Below are 9224 nucleotides of genomic sequence, written 5' to 3'. Positions count from 1 at the left end.
GTAAACAGGTCATAAACACCATTATCTTTTAACAACACACTTCCACAGTCTCCTCCAATCTTAAGATCAGTGTGTTGTCCGTTCAGCACAATCAGCCTTCATCTTGATGACCTCCTCATCTGCGGACTGCTTCCTCCTCAGCTTCACTTTTGATGTTTGCCTGCAACCAAACTCATCACATCCTTTACTCACACAAACATCATGAAAGGTTATAAAATCAAATAGTCAAGTTAAAAAATAGGAGAAAATATAAGATAAATCTATATTCAATTATTCCAACACATTGTGATGTATTTCCATTTTGTATTCATTCAGTTGTGCCATGGTCTAACATCACAGAATCAAAATGGTATAATCTAAGCTTCGGTGAGTAGCTTCATCACTTTCTTTTTTATTTACAGCCTTTTTCTAAATCTGTTAGTCACACGCCTTGTGCTCCTGGACTGAAACCGCAGTATTTCCTCAGTGCTGGTTCAGGTTTCAGTTTAAAAACTGAAGCTGAAATCTAAAACTAATTCTATTCTTCTTCAACACACTCCTCCACTTCACTACTTCTTTTATAGGAAAATTTACCTTTTTGTTTTCCTTAATCTCTTTTAAACCACCTTCATCTTCATGGTTTCCTCAGTGGTTCCATCATTACAGCAAACACTTCAAAACCCTGGCGGGAAGTTATGTTTTGAAAACGATAGTTTATTCTTATTAAATTTAATTAGCTAAAAATCATTAAACTCATCAATAGCTTGTTTCTACTGTGCTTGAGCACCCTCTTGTCTTTAACTACATTCAATATAGTAAAGCCTTATTAACTTGAATAAGAATTCTTAATTTATTAATTTAAATATTTGAAATAATTAAGTAGAACACAGAAAATTTAAATAATTTTAAAATCGGCGGCAGACTTTCAAGCTCAAGTGGAAACTAGACGAGAAGTCCAGTCAGTTACCAACTAGAGGTTCTGCAGATTTAATCACATAAATGATGCCTCCTAATTTAATAAGAAAATGTCTTTTTGGAGGTGAAGCCATTTATTCTGCCTCCGAGACAATATCAAACAGAACGAAGCTCACAAAAAGCCACAGCAGGAGGAAGATGATGCACTTTATATGCAAATTAAATCCAGTCAGCATTTAAATACCTGTGATGCATTCAGTTTTCAGCTGGAAGCAGGAAAACAGCACAAGGTCAACATGATGCTGAGGGAAAACACCTCACATTTCTGTGTAAATATAAAGTTGAATTTTATTGCACCATCCATCAGTTCTGTCTATTTAAGTAATTTGTTTCTCCACATTTATGGGGACCAGCAACTGGATTCTCACTTTCATTTGTGGGGTCCAACAGGTTCATGGGGACTGACGTCCTGCTGGAAACCCGGTTAATTGCAACGAGTCACTGACTTTGCAGCATTAACTCCTCCTGAATGTGGATCAGAGCCGTCTCTAGCCAGTTTGTTGCCATAGTCAAATCTGTGGTTTGGCGCCCCCCTAACCCCCCAACCTAAAATGTCAGGGAAGCTGGGGGTGGGGGGTGGAGATATCACAAGTGCAAAATTAAAATTTTACACAAGATTTGGGATTTTTATTTATTTTTAACTTGTTACATGTACATCTGAAAAAAATTGAATATTTCAGTCACTTATTTCAGAAAGTGAAACTCATATATTTTCATCACACATAAAGTTAAATATTTCGAGGCTTTATTTCTTGTAATTTTGATGATGAAAACCCAAAATGGAGAAGACTGCTGACCTCAACAGATGTCCAGAAGACAGTCATGGACACCCTCCACGAGGAGGGGAACCACAAAAGGTCATTGTTAAAGAAGCTGGTTGTTCACAGAGATGTTGTACCAAATTAGAGTCATAGAAAGTTGAATGGAAGGAAAAAGAATGGTAGGAAAAATTGCACCAACAACAGGGATAACTGCAGCCTTGAGTAGATTGTCAAGAAAAATCCATTCAAGAATTTGGAGGAGCTTCACAAGAAGTGGACTGAGGCTGGAGTCAGAGCATCAAGATCCACATTGCACAGACAGGTCCTACACATGGGCTACTTACCTGGGCTGAGGAGAAACAGAACCAAACTGTTGCTTAGTGGTCCAAAGTTTTGTTTCCAGATGAAAGTAAATTCTGCATTTGATTTGGAAATCAAGGTTCCAGAGTCTGGAGGAAGAGTGGCAAGGCCCAGAATCCACATTGATTGAAGTCCAGTGTGACGTTTTCACCATCAGTGATGATTTGGGTTGCCATGCCACCTGTTGGTTCTGGTTCACTGGACTTTCTGTTGGTTCTGGTTCACTGGCTTTCTGAGGTCCATTGTCAATGTAGCCCCAAGCAGGACATTTCTGCTTGGGGTTGGACATTGATTCTTCAGAATCTATTGCAACGTGAATAACGCAAATAACATTCCAGTTTTCCTGGAATTGTTCACATTTTTACATTTTGATTCCTAGTCCGCTGACCAGAAGAACAAGCCACTGAACACCAACGAAGAAGAGGAAGTGTGAGTGTAACCATGGACAGTATGCAGCGGTGACCGAAGGTGTCATTTAACTTTAATAAAAGAAATGACCGATAGGCTCAGAGCAACAATTGCAATAAGATTGTAGATGTGACTTATGCATTTGACCAAATACCTCTGAGCCACCGTAGTTGGTCATCTCTAATGCAAATACCCAGCTAACGTTAGCCAAGCAGCTGACCAGACTCCACCATGTTCTCCTCCACTGTGCCTGAGGACCTGCTGCATGGTGGTTGAACCAAAGAAAGACTGTCAGATCTCACTTTCTCATATTGATGCCTTCAAGCTTCTGCTTCTACATCCAGAGAACCTGTGTTCTCCTCTGCAGGAGGCACTATCTGTCCAGAACGCTCATGCTTCCTGAGAAGGCATATAGGATCATTTTCCTCAACAGGAACTGTTTATACTGGACCTGCTGCTAGTGTGGACTGGGTTGGACAAGCTGTCCTTTTCTGTTTGTTTGATATTCTGCAGCAGGTTAGTCCATCAGGTGGAGCCCAGCATCATGTGGAAGTACCTGCAGCATCAGACACTGGATATGTGGTTTAATGAGGGTTTCACCTGTGAAAAGAAAATTCCTAACATTCATATTCAAGTTCAGAGGTTTGATATTTTTATACTGGTTGAAAAAGGTCCCATGAGAAATTCATAGTAAAGTTTATAAAAGTAAAATGTTCAAAGAATTAAAATTCATTGAGAAGTTCAGACCTTTTCATCCAGAAAGAACTCTGGTTAGCTAGTTCACTGAAACCACGTCAACCTTAAAAGAATCGGAACTGAGAACTGATAGGAACTGGAATCGGAACAAGGAATCGGAATCACTCAGATTCAAACAATGCCCGACCATTCTGCTGACAGGCTTTATGGAGATGCTGATTTCATTTTCCAGCAGGACTTGGCATCTGCCCACACTGACAGAGGTACCAGAACCTAATTCAGTGACCATGGTGTTACTGAGCTTAATTGTGGTAGGAAGAGGGATGTCTAAGATATCCCAGCAACTGGTTGCCACCAGTCCAGAACCTGCTCAGCCTTTGCAGCAAGAGCATGTCAATAGGAAGCTACATCTGTACCAGAAAAACTTCAGTAACAGACTGGGATTTATCAGAAGGTACAAGGGTGGACAGTGGCTGAATCCTCTATCTGATTGTTTCACCTGGAGAAGACAACCTATGTGGTGCCAACAGTGGAGCATCCTGATCCAGAACATTTGTTGAGTTCATTCTCATACCAGGAAGCGGATTTTATCGCAGCTCTGCCAAAGAACTCGGCAATGGATAAAGAGCTGGACTAAAATGTTCCCCAGAAGCAGCATCTCAGAACAAACCAGGAAGTGATGATGGTCTGTGGATTCTCCAGCATGAAGCAGCTAAAGGCTAAAGTCCTTTTGTTGTTGAACTTTCCTTCTGCTCATCCTGGTTATGATCCAAAGAGGAAACAGACCCATCAAGCTGCAGTTCAGTGAAATATTCAGAAACTTTTCTTTTTCTCTATTCCAGCAGTACATTAAAACTGTTTTATAACTGTTGAATCTTGACCCATATCATCTGGACGTGTGATAACCTGATTTCTTCAGGACTAAAATATTAACTTTATCTCCTGCTGATCTCCAGCTGAACTTTACCAGGTTCTACGCTGCAGACAGTTGAGAAAAACTGGTGATTATCTTTAAATCTGTTGCTTGTTTTTAGACAGAATTAGACAGTTTAACTGTGCAGAGATGGTTGAACCAGAACCCCTTGGGGCCGGACAGGGCTGAGGGTCGGTGGATGCAGTGAGGCTGGTGTTTGATACGCATGAACATGGAGGCGTAGCTGAAAAAGGAACAGGGATTAATCAAGTATGTTTGTGTGTAGTCCTGTCTGCTTTCTCCTCTCCACACTGGTTGAACTGGTTATTAATTACAGCAGGTGTGGTGAGTGTGTGTTCCCTGCAAACCAAACATTAACTCTGCTGGTCGATTTACATCCGCCACACGCTTTGAACACGCGACTGAAACTTACTGCCATCACTTTATCATCAGCAGCTTTTTCACCCAACTTTAACACAATAATCCAAATTTAACATAAAACACACAGAAACAAATTTTTACCAACCAGAGTCCCCAACATCATGCAGAGGTCACATCTTAAATGTGACTTACAGTAAATTAATCTCCAAATAATAAGTTCACCAACAGGTTTCAGCAGACATGGTCTTTTGGACAGAATATGCATATTTATAATCAGAACAAAACTGAACACTTACTGGTGTGATGTTAAAATGAGGTGAGATTTAGATCTTTTCAAACCAAAAGGAAATCCTGCAAGGAACGAAGATGTTTAAACATCTGAACACGTCACTTGGACAGCAGGTCCAGGACGTTCTTTAGGGGGATTAGATCTTCACACTGGGAACACGTCATTGTTCCCTAGAAAGGTTCTCTCTGGTTGGCAGAAGGTCTGGGAATCTGCTCTTCAAATTGGGTCAGAAACGTCTGCACAATTTACAAACCCTAACCCTAACCCGACGAATCGGGGGTTTGAACCAGCAACCCACCATTCTGAAATGAGTCACCTTTTACATAAAAGTCTCAAATAAATGCTTTAATTATAAATTTGTAATATTATGGACCCTTTGTCTGATGTTAGGTTGTTGTAATGTTTGTAAAAGCCTGAATGTTTCATAGTTGGTGTGTTTGGTTATGATGCTAAAACAAAGTTTAAATTAAAGTGCATTAAGCATACAGCTGTAAAGGTGTTTAATCAGTTTTCTATGCATCTCCTTATCAGAAACATTGCCTCTAATTAGTTAAAGAGTCCTGATGAAAAGGTAGTCTGACCTTCTGGAGACCTAAAAGTGGTTCTAATTCATCCATCAAACTAAGAAAATCAGATAATGCTTTGCTGGGTTTTATGAGAAGCCCAACTTGCATCAACAGTAGATTACAGCAATTTATTTGAGTCAGAAGGATGAAAATCAGTTTTTTAAAAGAAAATATATCCGCCAAAAGAAAACATGATCATGGGATTTATTTTGCACTGTGCATGATCATCAGTGCCTCCTCCCTCTCCCTCTCCTCTTCCTCCCTGTCCCTATCCTCCTCCTCCTACTAGTCCCTCTCCTTCTCCTCCCTGTCCCTCTTCTCCTCCCTCTCCCTCTCCTCTTCCTCCCTGTCCCTCTCCTCTTCCTCCCTGTCCCTCTCCTCCTCCCTCTCCCTCTCCTCTTCCTCCCTGTCCCTCTCCTCTTCCTCCCTCTCCCTCTTCTCCTCCCTCTCCTCTTCCTCCCTGTCCCTCTTCTCCTCCCTCTCCCTCTCCTCTTCCTCCCTGTCCCTCTCCTCCTCCCTCTCCCTCTCCTCTTCCTCCCTGTCCCTCTCCTTCTCCTCCCTCTCCCTCTCCTCTTCCTCCCTGTCCCTCTCCTCTTCCTCCCTGTCCCTCTCCTCCTCCCTCTCCCTCTCCTCTTCCTCCCTGTCCCTCTCCTCTTCCTCCCTGTCCCTCTCCTTCTCCTCCCTCTCCCTCTCCTCTTCCTCCCTGTCCCTCTCCTCCTCCCTCTCTCTCTCCTCTTCCTCCCTGTCCCTCTCCTCTTCCTCCCTGTCCCTCTCCTCCTCCCTCTCCCTCTCCTCTTCCTCCCTGTCCCTCTCCTTCTCCTCCCTGTCCCTCTTCTCCTCCCTCTCTCTCTCCTCTTCCTCCCTGTCCCTCTCCTCTTCCTCCCTGTCCCTCTTCTCCTCCCTCTCTCTCTCCTCTTCCTCCCTGTCCCTCTCCTCTTCCTCCCTGTCCCTCTCCTCCTCCCTCTCCCTCTCCTCTTCCTCCCTGTCCCTCTCCTTCTCCTCCCTGTCCCTCTTCTCCTCCCTGTCCCTCTCCTCTTCCTCCCTGTCCCTCTCCTTCTCCTCCCTCTCCCTCTCCTCTTCCTCCCTGTCCCTCTCCTCCTCCCTCTCCCTCTCCTCTTCCTCCCTGTCCCTCTCCTTCTCCTCCCTGTCCCTCTTCTCCTCCCTCTCTCTCTCCTCTTCCTCCCTGTCCCTCTCCTCTTCCTCCCTGTCCCTCTCCTCCTCCCTCTCTCTCTCCTCTTCCTCCCTGTCCCTCTCCTCTTCCTCCCTGTCCCTTTCCTTCTCCTCCCTGTCCCTCTTCTCCTCCCTCTCCCTCTCCTCTTCCTCTCTGTCCCTCTCCTCCTCCCCTCTCTCTCTCCTCTTCCTCCCTGTCCCTCTCCTCCTCCCTCTCCCTCTCCTCTTCCTCCCTGTCCCTCTCCTTCTCCTCCCTGTCCCTCTTCTCCTCCCTCTCCCTCTCCTCTTCCTCCCTGTCCCTCTCCTCCTCCCTGTCCCTCTCCTCTTCCTCCCTGTCCCTCTTCTCCTCCCTCTCTCTCTCCTCTTCCTCCCTGTCCCTCTCCTTCTCCTCCCTGTCCCTCTTCTCCTCCCTCTCTCTCTCCTCTTCCTCCCTGTCCCTCTCCTTCTCCTCCCTGTCCCTCTTCTCCTCCCTCTCTCTCTCCTCTTCCTCCCTGTCCCTCTCCTTCTCCTCCCTGTCCCTCTTCTCCTCCCTCTTCCTCCCTGTCCCTCTCCTTCTCCTCCCTGTCCCTCTTCTCCTCCCTCTCTCTCTCCTCTTCCTCCTAGTCCCTATCCTCCTCCTCCTACTAGTCCCTCTCCTTCTCCTCCCTGTCCCTCTTCTCCTCCCTCTCCCTCTCCTCTTCCTCCCTGTCCCTCTCCTCTTCCTCCCTGTCCCTCTCCTCCTCCCTCCTCCCTCTCCTCTTCCTCCCTGTCCCTCTCCTCTTCCTCCCTCTCCCTCTTCTCCTCCCTCTCCTCTTCCTCCCTGTCCCTCTTCTCCTCCCTCTCCCTCTCCTCTTCCTCCCTGTCCCTCTCCTCCTCCCTCTCCCTCTCCTCTTCCTCCCTGTCCCTCTCCTTCTCCTCCCTCTCCCTCTCCTCTTCCTCCCTGTCCCTCTCCTCTTCCTCCCTGTCCCTCTCCTCCTCCCTCTCCCTCTCCTCTTCCTCCCTGTCCCTCTCCTCTTCCTCCCTGTCCCTCTCCTTCTCCTCCCTCTCCCTCTCCTCTTCCTCCCTGTCCCTCTCCTCCTCCCTCTCTCTCTCCTCTTCCTCCCTGTCCCTCTCCTCTTCCTCCCTGTCCCTCTCCTCCTCCCTCTCCCTCTCCTCTTCCTCCCTGTCCCTCTCCTTCTCCTCCCTGTCCCTCTTCTCCTCCCTCTCTCTCTCCTCTTCCTCCCTGTCCCTCTCCTCTTCCTCCCTGTCCCTCTTCTCCTCCCTCTCTCTCTCCTCTTCCTCCCTGTCCCTCTCCTCTTCCTCCCTGTCCCTCTCCTCCTCCCTCTCCCTCTCCTCTTCCTCCCTGTCCCTCTCCTTCTCCTCCCTGTCCCTCTTCTCCTCCCTGTCCCTCTCCTCTTCCTCCCTGTCCCTCTCCTTCTCCTCCCTCTCCCTCTCCTCTTCCTCCCTGTCCCTCTCCTCCTCCCTCTCCCTCTCCTCTTCCTCCCTGTCCCTCTCCTTCTCCTCCCTGTCCCTCTTCTCCTCCCTCTCTCTCTCCTCTTCCTCCCTGTCCCTCTCCTCTTCCTCCCTGTCCCTCTCCTCCTCCCTCTCTCTCTCCTCTTCCTCCCTGTCCCTCTCCTCTTCCTCCCTGTCCCTTTCCTTCTCCTCCCTGTCCCTCTTCTCCTCCCTCTCCCTCTCCTCTTCCTCTCTGTCCCTCTCCTCCTCCCTCTCTCTCTCCTCTTCCTCCCTGTCCCTCTCCTCCTCCCTCTCCCTCTCCTCTTCCTCCCTGTCCCTCTCCTTCTCCTCCCTGTCCCTCTTCTCCTCCCTCTCCCTCTCCTCTTCCTCCCTGTCCCTCTCCTCCTCCCTGTCCCTCTCCTCTTCCTCCCTGTCCCTCTTCTCCTCCCTCTCTCTCTCCTCTTCCTCCCTGTCCCTCTCCTTCTCCTCCCTGTCCCTCTTCTCCTCCCTCTCTCTCTCCTCTTCCTCCCTGTCCCTCTCCTTCTCCTCCCTGTCCCTCTTCTCCTCCCTCTCTCTCTCCTCTTCCTCCCTGTCCCTCTCCTTCTCCTCCCTGTCCCTCTTCTCCTCCCTCTTCCTCCCTGTCCCTCTCCTCTTCCTCCCTGTCCCTCTCCTTCTCCCTGTCCCTCCTGTCCTCATTCTCCTCTGAATACACATTAACTGGCCTCTGCAGCAGGAATCCCCTCATTCCTCGCCAGGCTGCGGGTTTTCTCCCTCACTGATCACTCCATCCAGAGGTCAGAGTTCAGCAGCATCCACTCACTTATACATGACTCATTAGCTAAAAGCAATTAGTGTGAAGGGACGGCGGTTGCTCGGTCAATCTGTAACCATGCATCTCTGTTCTGCCTTCCTGACTGTAAAGTTTCCTCATCAATCAAGTGATTAGAGTCAGAGATCAATGAAGTTCACACATGTTCAGTCAGAGCTCTGCAGAGAAAAATCAGCTTTCTGCACAGGTTTAGTGGGTCACAAACTAATTAATGAAGATTGTTGGAGGATCAGATCCTCCCTTAAGCTTCTAAGATTTATTCAAAATGTTCAATTATTCTATGATGTCCTTGTATTATTTTTCTGGCGGCTTGCAGCCGTTGGTCTTTTCAGGCCTGGTTTGTAAGAGCTATTTTTTTACGTTTTAAACAGTCCATCACTTCTTTACTTATCTAAGGTTTGTTTTTTGAAAGGTTTCTTTCTGACTTCTTTCATAAATTAAATCTGATGATTGGCTGATCAGCCTGCCAGAGTTGTGGATCAGGTTT

The sequence above is a fragment of the Girardinichthys multiradiatus genome, chromosome 18 (genome assembly GCF_021462225.1).
Source record: "Girardinichthys multiradiatus isolate DD_20200921_A chromosome 18, DD_fGirMul_XY1, whole genome shotgun sequence".
Taxonomy (NCBI): domain Eukaryota; kingdom Metazoa; phylum Chordata; class Actinopteri; order Cyprinodontiformes; family Goodeidae; genus Girardinichthys; species Girardinichthys multiradiatus.
The sequence above is the reverse complement of the archived record's forward strand: the minus strand, read 5'-3'. Positions refer to the sequence as shown.